Source organism: Miscanthus floridulus, chromosome 13 (assembly GCF_019320115.1).
Source record: "Miscanthus floridulus cultivar M001 chromosome 13, ASM1932011v1, whole genome shotgun sequence".
Lineage (NCBI taxonomy): Eukaryota > Viridiplantae > Streptophyta > Magnoliopsida > Poales > Poaceae > Miscanthus > Miscanthus floridulus.
The window spans coordinates 7,706,655-7,721,968 of record NC_089592.1 but is presented as its reverse complement, the minus strand read 5'-3'; positions in this window follow the sequence as shown (position 1 = coordinate 7,721,968).

Below are 15,314 nucleotides of genomic sequence, written 5' to 3'. Positions count from 1 at the left end.
TCGATGGCAAGGCCAAACCCATCAAACAGAATCTACGACGGTTCGCTCGCGACAAAAAGGAGGCTATTAGGGTAGAAGTTACACGGCTTTTAGCAGCCGGATTTATCAAAGAAGTATATCATCCGGAGTGGTTAGCCAACCCGGTTCTTGTACGCAAAAAGAATAATGAATGGAGAATGTGCGTTGATTATACTGATCTCAACAAACACTACCCTAAAGACCCCTTCGGCTTACCTCGCATAGACGAGGTCGTAGATTCAACCGCCGGTTGTGAGCTGCTTTCCTTTCTCTATTGCTACTCTGGTTATCACGAGATCGCTCTCAAAAACGATGACCCGATCAAGACATCCTTCATCACACCCTTCGGCGCCTACTACTACACGACCATGTCGTTCGGGCTCAAGAATGCTGGAGCTACTTACCAACGCGCCATACAGGCCTGCCTCAAAGATGAGATAAAAGACGACCTCATCGAGGCTTATGTTGATGATGTAGTTGTTAAAACCAAGGAAGCATACACCCTTGTTGACAACCTCGAATGTACCTTTGCAGCTCTTAACACATTCCAATGGAAATTAAACCCAAAGAAGTGTATCTTTGGTGTTCCATCTGGTATATTGCTCGGCAACGTCGTTAGTCACGATGGCATACGCCCTAACCCAGAGAAGGTAAAGGCTGTCTTGGACATGAAGCCGCCCAAAAAGGTGAAGGATGTTCAGAAGCTTACCGGATGCATGGCTGCCCTCAGTCGTTTCATATCAAGATTAGGCGAAAAAGGACTACCGTTTTTCAAGCCGCTCAAAGCATCCGAGAAGTTTGAGTGGTTGGAGGAAGCAGACGCTGCCTTTACATAGCTGAAACAGTTCCTTACATCACCTCCGGTCCTCACTGCCCCCAGAGAAGACGAAACCCTCCTACTTTACATTGCGGCAACTAATCGAGTGGTCTCCACTGCCATGGTGGTCGAGCGCGGTGAGCCCGGCCATGTCTACAAGGTACAGCGACCAATCTATTTCATCAGTGAGGTGCTCAATGAATCCAAGACCAGGTACCCACAGATTCAGAAACTGATCTACGCCATATTGATTACATCCCGAAAGTTGAAACACTACTTCGACGGATATCGTGTGGTGGTCATGACCGAGTACCCTCTGGGAGACATCATTCGCAACAAGGATGCGAACGGGTGCATCGTCAAATGGGCAATGGAGCTATGCCCTTTCTCCTTGGAATTTGCAAGCCGTACTACAATCAAGTCTCAGGCACTTATCGATTTCATCGTCGAGTGGACAGACTTAAGCACACCTGCCTCTCAGGGGCCCACCGACTATTGGAAGATGTACTTCGACGGCTCTCTCAACATTGACAATGCAGGAGCGGGAGTCCTTTTCGTATCGCCATCCAAGGAGCAACTCCGATACGTCCTCAGGATTTATTTCCCGGCTTGTAATAACGCCGCCGAGTACAAAGCATGCCTACATGGTCTGCGCATTGCGGTCGAGCTCGGCGTCAAACGTCTCTATGTCTACGGAGACTCGGCTCTGGTCATCAACCAACTCAACAAGGACTGGGATACGACCAGCGAAAAGATGGACGCATACTGCAAATCGATCAGAAAGCTGGAAGGCAAGTTCTACGGCATCGAATACACACATGTGGTCCGGGACAAAAATCAAGCAGCAGATGCGCTGTCAAAGTTAGGATCATCCCGAGCCAAAGTCCCACATGGCATATTTGTTTAAGACCTGCTCATGCCTTCCATCAAAGAAGAAGATCCCACGGTTGACAAGCCTCCAGACCAGCTGTTGGTGGCTACGGTTCCGGCGTCTAACACCACCGAACCAGCTCCGACCACTAAGGAGCCTGACTGGAGAGTACCATTCATCAAGTACCTGACAGATGGTAGCGGTTACACCGATCAGACAGAAAACGAACGCCTGATGCGTCGCAGTAAGCAATATCTGCTCGTCGATGGCAAATTGTGGCGCAAGAACGCGAAGGAGGAAATCTTGATGAAGTGTATAACCCAGGAGGATGGTGAACATCTCTTGAACCAAATCCACTCTGGCTCCTGCGGCAATCACGCAACCTCAAGAACGCTGGTTGGCAAGGCTTTCTAAGCAGGGTTCTATTGGCCGTCAGCCGCAGCCGATGCAGAGAAGCTAGTCCATCATTGTGAAGGTTGTCAGTTCTTCGCCAAGAGAATCCACGCACCAGCACACGAGATTCAGACAATACCAGCCTCTTGGCCCTTTGCATGCTGGGGACTGGATATGATCGGGCCTTTCAAACCGGCCCCTGGGAAATTTACATGCGTCTTTGTGCTGATCGACAAATTTTCCAAGTGGATAGAGTACATGCCCCTGGTCAAGGCATCTTCAGAAAAGGCTGTCGCGTTCATCGACCAGGTCATCCATCGCTTCGGCATACCCAACAGCATCATCACTGATCTGGGTACTCAGTTCACCGGGAACGCTTTTTGGGACTTCTGCGATGAAAGGAGCATAGTAGTAAAATACGTCTCGGTGGTGCACCCTAGAGCTAATGGGCAGGTTGAGCGGGCAAATGGTATGATATTGGACACACTTAAGAAGAGGATGTACAGAGAAAATGACAAAGCTCCTGAAAGATGGCTCAAAGAGTTACCAGCCGTGGTCTGGGGTCTCAGAACCTAGCCCAGTCGCAATACCGGCGTATCACAATACTTTATGGTTTATGGCGCTGAGGCAATGCTCCTAGCAGATATAGCCTTCAGATCAGCACGGGTAGAGAACTTCGACGAAGACAAGGCCAATGAAGTACGGGTGCTAGAAGTGAATAGTGCAGAAGAGAAGCGGCTCGATTCTTGCATACGTACAGCCAAATACCTTGCTGTTTTACGCAGGTACTACAACAAGAACGTCAAGGAGCGGTTCTTCGTGGTCGGGGACCTGGTCCTGAAGTGGAAGACGAATCAGGCTGGTGTCCACAAACTCGCAACCCCATGGGAAGGACCCTTCTTGATCAAGGAGGTTACACGCCCTACATCTTACAGGTTAGCTCACCTAGATGGTACAGACATGCCCAATTCCTGGCACATCGATAAGCTTAGGCATTTCTATGCTTAGCTACTAAGATATGTACTCCTCTTGTACTTTCGATTTAATTCAATAAAGCTATTATGATTTCTCCGACCACTCTAATGTGTCATTTCAAAGTCTATGGTTATTCTAACTCAACCAGTAAAAACCGACCACCATTCCTTTTTGGGTTTTCGGAGCAGGCCCTGTCTCCGATTCCTCCCAACGCGTTCATGGGATCCTCTCTCTACGCTACGGGTGATCGGCAGGTGCTCTCTGGTTTGACTTGTGTGTTTCTATGTGTGCACAATCTACGCACCTCACACCCCGACCATAAGACAAGCCAGGGCCATACAAACCTTTTAGGATGACATGTCGACTAAACTGGTACAACTAAACAGAACGCTAACACGTTCTAACTTAGTTACACCAACACGATATCCGAGCTTAAACACGTTTTCTACAAAACAAACAAGCTTATGGTGATATACAGTTATGTTATTACAAGCTTGCCTGAAAAGGTCCAAGTTTACAATAACACAACTACATCTTCTTCTACAGCTATAGCCTATACTATTGGCTGGTCGGAGAACACGGCACCTGCTGCTTGCTGGGCCTGATATCGTGCAAGGGTCTCGAGGACTCTGGCATTGACCGAGCTGAAGAAGATGGCCCCGCCGATGCCTGGCTGGTCGAGACCGCAGGCTTCGCCGGTTGGCTTGAAAATGATGCCGCTCCCAGCTAATTTGTTGACGGTGTTCCCTGTACGGATGGTGTCGCACTTCCACATAGGTTAATATCGACAATTATTTTCGCCGACAAGTCCAGCTGGTTCATCCGTAGCTCCTCGGCCTTGTCTGGATCTACCTCCTTTGGGTATCTAGCCTCTAGGAGCTTGAGATCGATCAGGGGTAGTGAGCACGTACCATTCTCAGCACATGTGCGCCCATGTACTCTCCTGCCTCCTTCATGAACTCCTGGAACCATCCCCATGCCCTTTGGCATCTCTCGATGAGGCCTAGCTGCGGCGTCCTTGGCAAGTCCTCTGTTAGCGCCGGATCGATGAGGTTAAGGACTGGCAAAATACCCGTTGCCACCTCCTGGCACCGGTTTTTCCAGGTGTCACGATCCTTGGTGATCTCTTGGCATTGCGCCTTCTAGTCGTCACGATTTTTATCACGGCCTCCAGATGCTTCTTCGCATTGATTTTTATAACTGCAAACCGCACATGCTGTTAAGACGCTATATTACGCCAAACTACGGTAGGCAACAAAAATGAGCAAAGGGGTTTGGAAAACTTACCTTTCAGCTCCTCTATCATCTTGGTCGTGTGATCCCGGAACTACGACTGGTCTTGCGCCAGTTTTCTGTTGTCCTCTTTCAGGCGATCACACTCCATGACCGCACGACTGTTCTCCTCTGGGAGACGGACCACTTCGGCTTCTAAGCCTGCACTACAGCTGTTACTACCAACAACGCAACATCACTTGTCAATAGTCGTTATGATTAAATGGCTACTTACTTGTTCTTTCCCGCTCTTTATTACTGAGCTGGATGACCAGGTTCTGGTTCTAGACTCTTGCACCGTCTTTTCATGATTGGTAGCTTCGAGTCGCTGGCGCAAGCATTCCACCTCTACCGTCAGCTCCTTGTTGCTTGCAGCGATCCCTTCGATCTGGTCGAAGCATTTCTTGCGGTACCTTGCGGTCTTCATTAAGTCCTATGTGCAGATAGCTAAGTAAGACAGCTGTGACTAGACAGCAAGATCAGGGGGTCAAGCGAAGCTTACCTGCACCTCCGTAACCAGTCGTTTCGCCGCCCTTTCAACTTTCTTGGTTTCTTCGACCTCCGGGATTTCCTCATGGACAACCCATTGGTCATTCTGCCAACGCGACACATACACATGTTGTAGTTTGTCCTGCAGATGGCCCAGGACCTCCTCCACTTCATCCTCTTTGGGCTCTTCTTCGGGTCTCGGTGCTGGTCCGGCGTCAGCAGCTTCTGCGATCACCAAAGCCTTCCCACGGGTTTCAGCGTCGGTGAATATGGGCTGTGCTCTCACCTTCGGTTGTTGCTCCTCGGTCTGCTCCATCACCCTCGACGCTGAGGTGTTGCCCTTAGTAGGTCTAGCGCTCGGAGCACTCTTGCTCAGCTTAGTTGGTCCCTCGACCACCTGCTTGGGGACTGTTGTCTGACTGCTCCCTTCCTGAGGCCCCGATGGATCTTCTGCTATGGCTTCCTCGGTGGCTGGCTGCTGGGCAGTCTGCTCTGAACTTATTGGTGGAGCCACGCAACTTCCGGCTAGCTGGTTCGGATTTTCTGTGGATGCCGAACTAGTACATCCGAGAAAAGTTCAGAAGGCAACCATATTCAATGCAAATTGCTAACTTATAATAAGGTTACAAATACTTACATGTTAGAAGCGCGGAATGATGTGGCGAAGGCACGTCTCTTTGGCTGCACTTGCTTCATGTGCTGTGTAGGTGACCCCTGGTCTCCCTCTACATCCAGCACTGTCCCTAGGCTTTGGTGCTCGACCCCTTCGCCGCTTGTCCTTCGCGCTGCAGTGGTCGGTGGTGTGCTCGGTCGGGTTATCGCTTCTGTCGGCGGTCGCGTTCCTTGCCCAGGTACTACCGAGGTCGACTCGGCTGCATCCTTCACCAACGTCGATGATGTGGGTCCCATAGGCGCGGATGAGACACCTTGCCCCATCGACTCCAGTTGTTTCCTCCTCTGTCGAGGGACAAGTCGTAAGGTGTCTGCATCCTCTCCCTCCTCTGCATCATCATCCGACTAGGCAAAAATCACCTATCGATGTTTGCTCGCCGGTCTCTCCTCCAGGCCTCCATTGGGCTCGTTGATATTTAGCACCCCCCGGTGAGCAGGGAGGTTGCTGATCTTTTCTTCGACTGTTTGGGGGCAGTCGGCCGCTTACCAGCAGCTAGGGCTGCTGCCTTCTCTCCAGCTCCGAGCACCGCCCAGTCAACGTCCTCATCCTCGATATCGACGCTGGTCTGGGTGGTGGGACCACCTTTTTGTGGCCACTCCACTCTAGGGGGTGGCGACACAAACATTGTCGCTCTATCCCGACCATTGACCTGGGTAACAAAAATGAGTGCACACAGTAAGTTTTCGTTTTTCCTACCATAATATAAAACTACGGGTACAGGGCAAGACGAGTTACCTTTGGGGGAGGTTGGGCAAGCTTGAAAGCGTGCTCGATGTCGCTCAATCTGGCATAATTTGGATCAGCTAAGTTAAATAGCTCTCCAATTCTAGCTTTGACTTCGATTTTGTCAAGCGCTCCCTGCCTCGTCGTCGTCGGGTCCGCGCTACCTTGATATTCATAGCCAGGATGTACTCTCCTCTGGCAGGGCTGGATCCGTCGGCTGATGAAACTCCCGACCACGCTCGGACCATCCAGTTTTTTCTGCGGGATCATTCCAAAAATTTCTAGAATCTGTTCTAGGTGCTCGGGCTTCTCTGACCAACTTGTCCTCTTCTCCGGAATGTACCCCACGTCGCACAGTGTGATCATGTTCAGCTCTTCGCGAATGTAGAACCATTTCTTGTACCACTCATCGAGCGACGTGTTCCATGGGCAGTGCAGGTACTGGGTTTTCATGCCATCACGGAGGTTGGGGTACACACCCCCGGCTGTCTTCAAACCGCCGCTTCCTTTCTTCCGCAGACAGAAAAGATGGCAGAAAAAATCGAAATGGGGCTGGAAGCCGCCATATGCTTCGCAAAGATGTATGAAAGTGGCGACAAGGAGGATCGAGTTGGGATGCAGATTGCAAATCCCAATCTCATAGTAAAGACAGAGCCCCTGAAGAAAAGGATGTACCGGAACCCCAAATCCCCGTTTAAAGAAGTCTTCGAACACCACGATCTCACCTGGTTGTGGATCAGGGTACCCCTCACCCTCCGACGCACGCCATCCTGCAAGCTCCTTGTTGTGGAGTACCCCCATGGTGACGAGGTCTTCAATGGTCTACTCATTGCTTTTCGATTTCCACCATTCCTTCGCCATGACCCCTGCTTTCTTCTGCACATCACTTTTCGCCATGACTCTGGCCTTGCTGGTGAATGGGAAAATGGCGGCAGATTGATTGGTGGCAATTTCAGATGTATTAGGGTTGGCGAGAGGAAGAAGAAAGGTGCGGTTGCGAATGGCAATGGGATTCAGTAAATAGTAATTTACCTATCCTATACTGTATTTAACCAAAGAGTTATGCTATTTTGTCTGCCCAGGATTCTTGGGAGACATGCGCACGCGCCGTAGACGATTGTTTTCACAGCCTCGAGATCTACGCCAATATATGCGCCTCTTCGTTGCCAGTGTGGGAGGGCCCATGCTGACGCACCTACTAACAGGTGCCACGCAACTGTTTGTTTGACAAGACAAAAAGGCAGTATGATATGTTATACCCATCTACTTTTTTGACCAGACGTGTCAGATTGGACTTGACAGAACAAGTAAATAAATAAATATATAAAATAATAGTACAAGTGACATATGGTTTTTTGCCACACTTTTTGTGCTCGGAGACTGTCCAGACCACCATTGTGCTTGGGAACTGTCTAGACCACTTTTGTGCTCGGAGACTGTCCAGACCACTTTTGTTCTCGGAGACTGTCCAGACCACCATTGTGCTTGGGAACTGTCCAGACCACTCTCGTGCTCGGGGACTGCCTCGACCACTCTCTGATCACAGCTCGGGGACTTCGCGTTTCGACTACATGCGACTGGCGACTCGCATACAGTTGGGATATTTTTTCTTCATTTGACCTTGCTACAAGGCTGATATCTCGCCTTCCAGCAAGCTCGGGGACTACATCGGTACGATGCACCTGCCGGTGCATCTCGTATCGCTTGTACGACGAATAGATTTTCAACTTAATTGGGACTTCTTTTTAGACCCTGGCACTACGTGTCTGCGTCACCTACTACCAGGCTCGGGGACTAAGTGGGTACACTTCAGCTTGCGGTGAATGTGTTTATTTTATCGACCCCTACGCTCTGACTGTTGGCCATAACTGCTATTGTACAAGGGTCACTTACATTTCTTTTCAGAAATACAAGTGGGCACACTTGATCAGGAAAGAAATCTTTTTCTTTTTTCTTTAGAGCACCATGCATTCTTCAGACAACTGGAGTCTTTGGCTATAATCGTAGTCTACTGCTCTCTGTTCTGACCAGAATACCGGCACATTCGCTTGGTCAATGTTTCAACCAGTTGGAGATGACATGAAGACGGATCGCATTAGCCGAAGGAGATCGAACGGTGTGTCGCAGCATAATACATGGAGCTCGGGGACTAGCTGTGGGGGTATTAACCCCTATACCCTTACGGCTAGGCTTGGGTCGGCCCGGACCAGGGGGTCTGGCCCACTAGGAGACGACGCGTGGCCCAGTCAATCTGCTCGGAGTCCCGCGCAAGGAATCAAGGTAGACCTGGAGATCAAGCAAGATCCTGGTCGGTTAGAATAGGAATCCTTATCCGGCCACCTATGGCAATTGTAACTGGCTAGGATTAGTTTCCAGATCTGTAACCCTGCCCCCCAGACTATATAAGGCGGCAGGGGACCCCTCTAAAAAACATCTCTCATTGACATACAACAATACAATCAGACGCAGGACGTAGGTATTATGCCTTCACGGCGGCCGAACCTAGATAAAACCTCGTGTTTGTCTTGCATCGCCATCTTGTTTGTAGCTTGCGCATCTGTCTGCCGATAATCTACTACCTTGGGCATACCCCTAGGTAGACTGCCGACCATATTTCGTCGACAAAGGCGTAGACCCTGACGAAATTTCCGGCTGGCTGTCATTTGCACGCACCTTGGGTGGATTAGGCGATGGATGGGGGTTGCTGCTGGTGTTGCCTCCGAGGTCCGGCGACTTGCAGCGCAGACGTGGCGTTGAGGACTCGAAGCGTGTCATCTTGGGGCATAGATCCGAGTGCGGCGTCCTAGGGTGCATCACCGAACGCGCCTACCTACGTTTCCTGCGGGCCGCCCTTTCCCTGCTTCGCCTGCGGGAGGGATGCCCACAGGGGTCAGGAGCCGGGCGAGCGTGGTCCCTGGAGCCGGGCGGGCGCCGTTCCTCCGAGGCCTGGTGGGCCTGCCTAGGATGCATCACGCTGCCTTGCCCCCCCCCCCCGCTCCAGAGTGCTCCAGCTGGTGTCGCCGGCCCCCAGGAACGGGGCTCTGATGCCGTCGGCTTCCGTGCCTGGACTCCGAATGGTCACGCTCCTGCTCCCGCTCCCTGGGAGCGTGCAACAAGCTGCAGATGAGGTGTGAGCTCCAGTTGTCGCCGTGGCGCTTGTGGCGATCGTCGTCGTCGTCATCGCGGTGGCTGTTGTGGACGTCTGCAGGCGGTGGGTTGGGGCGGTCGTGTGGTACCCTCTCGCCATCGACGACGCCGTATCGCCATGTGTAGTCGCGTGGGGGAGTGCGGCCGTTGCTTCCTGGTTGGTCTTCTACCAAGTCAAGGTGCACCAGGACCCTGAAGGTGAGACCATGGCGACCATGAGCAGGCCGGCCATCATGGAAATCAGCTTTCCTGCATGACAAGGTAAGAGAAAAACATTGTTCGTTCGCTGAAATAGGCTCATAAGACAAGTGAACAGGGCCAAACTAGAAGAGACTAATCCCTTTCCCTTTATCCACAACACCTTGCACAGAAACGTCCACCAGAAGATCAGCCACTTCAACTAGGAACTCCTTCCAATCCAACGATGTCATGTACATGAATCTATTCCATTCATCCTCCACCTGGTTCAGCCAGTCAACCTTTGATGAATGGTTGCCAGCATTCCGAGTCTTTCCAGCTTGGAATTGAACTCCGGTCTTCTCTCGATTGGACAAAGTAAGTTCCAGCCTTGGAGCATGGCTGAAATTGAGAGCAGGAGGGCCGAGGGACTGCACACTCATCCAAATAGTTCCCTAAAAGCATATACTATTTATCATCAACTAGAAAATGATTGTTACTAAGACACATTTGTCCTATTGATAGAAAATTCATGCCAACATTTCTATCTAAAATCTCAGAGATACATATCCAAAGTTGCTTAGCAACCACACACCCAAAAAATAGATGATCAGTAGATTCCTGGTCACAGCAAAAAAGACAGGAGGGGTCACCTTTTTTCCTTCTTCATAAATTATCTCTGGTTAAAACCTTATTCTTAGAAAGCAACCAGAGAAAAAAAGTGAACTCTAGGGGGATTTTGAGACTCCAAACAGCTGACACATGAATAGGTTTCACCCTATTAGTTGAACTCCACCAATAGGCCCAACGGCCTATTGGGACCTTGTCTTTGCGCCCTGATCGGGGGCGCCCAACCCTAATACGGTTGGTGGGCCCCTGTCGCATAGCACACATAAAAAGAAGGTGGAGAACAAGGCTCGGACTATGAGGTTCAACGGATCCACCATGATCCCACCTACACTAACCCTAAACCGATCTAAAGCGTGCTGCCAGCGATGGGATGCCCCACCGACACCGTCGCGCCCCACTACAGCGTCACCACCGTACCACTATGGACTCCACCGAGCCGGAGCTACCGCTACACTGGCGTCCAAGATCCAGTGGCGCCATGGATAGAGCGGTGACCTAGACTAAGGTACACCAACTGTTTTTCCCATATAGTAGATGCTCTACCCCGATCTATGGTCTAGAGGTCCACTGTGACCCTAACAATGGTATCAGAGCCAAGGACGGTATCGGGTAGAGCATAGAAAAGAAAGAACACGGATGCAATCCTTTTCGGATTGTAACCCTAACCCTAACCGGGTAAAAGCAAAGAGAAAAGGGACCGGGCATGGCGACGTCACTGGAACCCCGGTCACCATCGCCACCGCGCGGGGAAAAGATGCCGCACCGCCGTTCTCACCGGCGCACGGCAAGAACAGAATAGATCCAGTTCGGATCTGAGGAAAGAAGAAAAGAAAAGTTCCCCAACCCTAACCCTAACTAGGTGAAGGGGAAGAACAATGAACCCGATTCGGATGAACTAACCCATCCTCATCCCAATCGAAATCAAAACCGTGAAAAGAAATCAAAAGAAAAGTGCAAATCCCAAACCCTAACCCGCGCAAACAGCTCGGGGAAGAAGAAAAGGAAGGGCTCTCGGCACTTGAACCCTAACCCTAAATGGGTTAAAGAAAGGAGGAAAAGAAAAGGTTTCGGCCTTAAGATGAACAGAGCCGACCCCTAAATCCAAAAAGAAAAGAAATCAATTGAAAAGCAAACCCTAACCCTAGATCCCCATTCGGATGAACTCCGAAAAGAAAAGAAAGAAGATTAAAATCGGTTCAATCCGAGCACCAGAGAAGAAAAGAAACGAAAACCAAAGAAAGAAGAAGAAGAACAGTCCAAACCCGGCCCCCATCACCGGTTCGGATAAGAGAAACAAGATCCAAATCGGAGAAGAAAGGGGAAAAAGGGGGACGGACCTACCTCGCCGTGCGTCGGGATGGACCTTCGCCGGCGCGGGAGAAGAAGGGACGAGCTGTGGGTAGCGTTTCGCCGGGCCCGGCCAAGGAGGCGCTGTGGCCAGGCCGCTCGACGGCGGCGTGGTCACCCGTTGGCGAGCACGCGCACCGGCGAGGGGCCGGCGACGGCGCCATGGCTGCCCGCTCTGTCGTCCTTGCTCGCGGCTGCTCGATGGCTGCTGTCATCGCTGTGGCTGAGAAGAGAGAGTGAAGAGAGAGAGGGGAAGGAGGCGAAATGAGATTAGGGTTCGGGAGGACGCGGCCGGGGTCGGTTTTTGCTCGCCTCGAAGACGCCGCGCAGCCGTCCGATGGATCCAACGGCGCCGGATGCACAGGCCAGTGAGCGGCCCAGGCGGGCGAGCACACCGGCGCGGCTTTGCCGGCCTAGGCCCAGGTTGCGGCCTAGGTGCGGCAGCGCGCATGGAGAGTAGCTGGGCCGGACTGTTTTGCTGGCCGGGCCGAAAGAATAGTGATCATTTGAGTCAATTTTTGTTTTTCATTTTCCAGTAAAGGTTTTATTTCCTGGAAATTGATTAATGGCTTAAATAAAATAGAAAAAGTAATTTTTCCCTGTGGGTAAAATTCAAGAAATTGAGTATACGTTTTCCGCTGCTAAAGAAAAAGTATATTCTCCAGTGATTTTGAACCGACGTGATATTTAATTGGAGAAAAAGAAAGTTTTTCCAGTAAATGTTTATTTTCTAAAAATTGATTAATGGATTAAAGAAAATAGAAAAAGCAATTTTCCCTGTGGGTAAAATTCAAGAAAAAGAGAGTTTTTCCACAGCTAAAGAAGTTGTTTATTCTCCAGTTTTTTGAACCAATGTGGTATTTAATTAGAGAAAAGAGTTTTGACATGATTATGATGTTGTTATTTTCTGACCAACGTTGTTAATAACAATATCATAATTTTTATGATTTATGCATCAATTCTACTTCTGCCCAACGGTGATGTAGAATTAGTGTATAAGAAAAGATGTTAATTTTAATGATTTATGCATTAATTCTATTTCTGTCCAACGGTGATGTAGAATTAGTGTGTAAGAACAGTTGTGAAAGTTAAAGATTTATGCATTAATTCTATTTCTGCCCAACGGTGATGTAGAATTAGTGTATAAAAATAGTTGTATGTTTTAATTTTGACCAACGTTGGAATCAAGGCATGCAAATGGTGTAAATTTTATGTTAAGAAAAGTTTTGACCTGGTTTTCATCTTGTCTGAGGTGGACTGGGTAGTCACCTCACCGTATTCCACTGAGTGTGTGGCACCGGTGAGGGAGACAAACAAGAATGATGCCGCTTGGGCAACTAAAGAGAGGGATTTTGAATCCCAAAAGATGTCCTATGACTTTGAGCATAGGAAGTGTGTCACTGCCAACCAGAAATGTTTGGCTATGATAAAGAACACGATTGAGCCTGCAATTGTGGGCTCAATCCCAGAGTGTGACACAGTCACTGAGTACCTCGATAGAATAAAGAGTCAGTTCACTGGCTCTTCAAAGACATATGCTATCCAGCTGATAAAGCAGCTGGTGACAGAGTGTTACTCTGATAATGATGGCATAAGAGAGCTTACGATGCGTCGTCGAAATTATGGCACTGTTGTTTAGGCCATATTTCGAGGGGGAGAATAGAAAGACTAGTTATGAATAATATTCTTCCTCCATTAGAGCTCTCAGATTAAGAACAATGCAGAGAATGCATAAAAGGAAAGTATGTAAAGAAAAGATGACAAACGATGCGCAAGAATTTTACAGATTATTCACACAGACATCTATAGTCAGTTTCCTATAAAGAGTGTGGATGGTTATGATTCATTCATAACATTCACAAATGATTACTCCCATTATGGCTATATTTATCCAATCAAAGAAAGAACAGAAGCATTGGATAAATTTAAGATATTAAAGATTAAGATAGTCAGGTCTGACCGTGGGGGAGTACTATGGTCGGCATACCCTAAAAGAATGGCATAGTAGCCCAGTATTCTACACCGGGTGAACCTCAGCAGAATAGAGTAGCTAAAAGAATCAATCGTACCCTGATGGATATGGTGGGCAGCATGATAAGTTACCCCACCTTACAGTTGAGCCTGTGGATGGAGGCGTTAAAAACCGCCATTCATATTCTCAATAGAGTACCAAGTAAGTCGGTGCCCAAAACACCGTATGAGTTGTGGACAGAAAGAGTACCCTCACTAAAGCACTTGCGTGCATGTGGGGGAGCCCTGCTGAGGCTAAAGTATTTAACCCAAACATTGGGAAGTTAGATCCCAAAACAGTAAGTTGCCATTTGTTTGGCTACCCAGAAAAGTCAAAAGGTTTTTATTTTCTACTGTCCAGAGAGACATACAAAGTTTGTAGAAACGAGACACGCTGTCTTCCTAGAGGATGAATTGATGAGGGGAGCATGGTAGCTCGAGAAATTGACCTTGAAGTGAAGCGGGCGTATGCGCCCACTCCAATGATTCGTGAGCCATTTTTCTCACTACCTGCTGTCGTTGCACCGATAGTGCTAGATACTATGGTGCCAGCACCTGTTGTTATCCCACCTGTGGCAACAATGAATGACGATGAGGAACCTGTTCTTTAGGATCCTATAGAACATATTGCCACACATGAGGGGAGCAACAACAGCCTCAAACAGAAGATGTGCCGAATGTGAAGGCCCCTAGAAGGTCTCAAAGATTTAGAAAATCAGCTATTCCTGCTGATTATGAAGTGTACAACACTAAGGAATTTGAAATGGAGGATGATCCCACCTCATTTGAAGAAGCCATGAGAAGTGATCATTCATCAAAGTGGCTTGAGGCCATGGAAGATGAAATGAAATCAATGAATGCCAATAAAGTTTGGGACTTGGAATTAATTCCTAAAGGAGCCAAAACAGTAGGTTGTAAATGGGTCTACAGAACAAAACTTGGCTCTCAAGGGAATATAGAGAGATATAAAGCGTGACTTATGGCAAAAGACTTTATGCAAAGAGAAGGGATTGATTACAATGAGACCTTTTCTCCAGTCTCATGTAAAGTTTCCTTCAGAATCATAATGGCATTAGTGGCACATTACGATTTAGAATTACATCAGATGGTTGTAAAGACATCATTCCTCAACGGGGACTTAGAGGAAAATGTTTACATGGCACAATCGAAAGGTTTTGTCATGGAAGGAAAAGAACGAATGGGATGCCGCCTAAAGAAATCCATTTATGGATTAAAACAAGCTTCAAGACAGTGATACTTGAAGTTTGATCAGTAAATAAAGAATTTTGGGTTTAAAGAGAATGTAGAGGACAATTGTGTCTATACAAAGTTTAAGAATGGGAAGTTTATCTTCCTTGTCCTGTGTGTGGATAATATCTTACTTGCTAGTAGTGATGTTAGTCTACTACTGGAGACAAAGAAGTTTTTGTCCTCAAAATTTGATATGAAAGATCTTGGTGAAGCCTCGTTCGTTCTAGGGATCGAGATTCACCAAGATAGAAGAAAAGGGGTATTAGGACTGTCACAAAAAGCATACATAGAAAGAATCTTAAAGAAATTCAATATGCACAAATGTAGTCCCTCACCTGCTCCTATAGTCAAGGGCGACATATATGGAGATTTTCAATGCCCTCGGAACCAATACGAGCTCAATCAAAAGAAAGTGGTTCCATATGCTTCAGCTGTCGGAAGCTTGCAATATGCTCAAGTATGTACACGCCCTGACTTGGCATTTGCTACCGGGTTACTTGGCAGATTCCAGAGCAATTCTG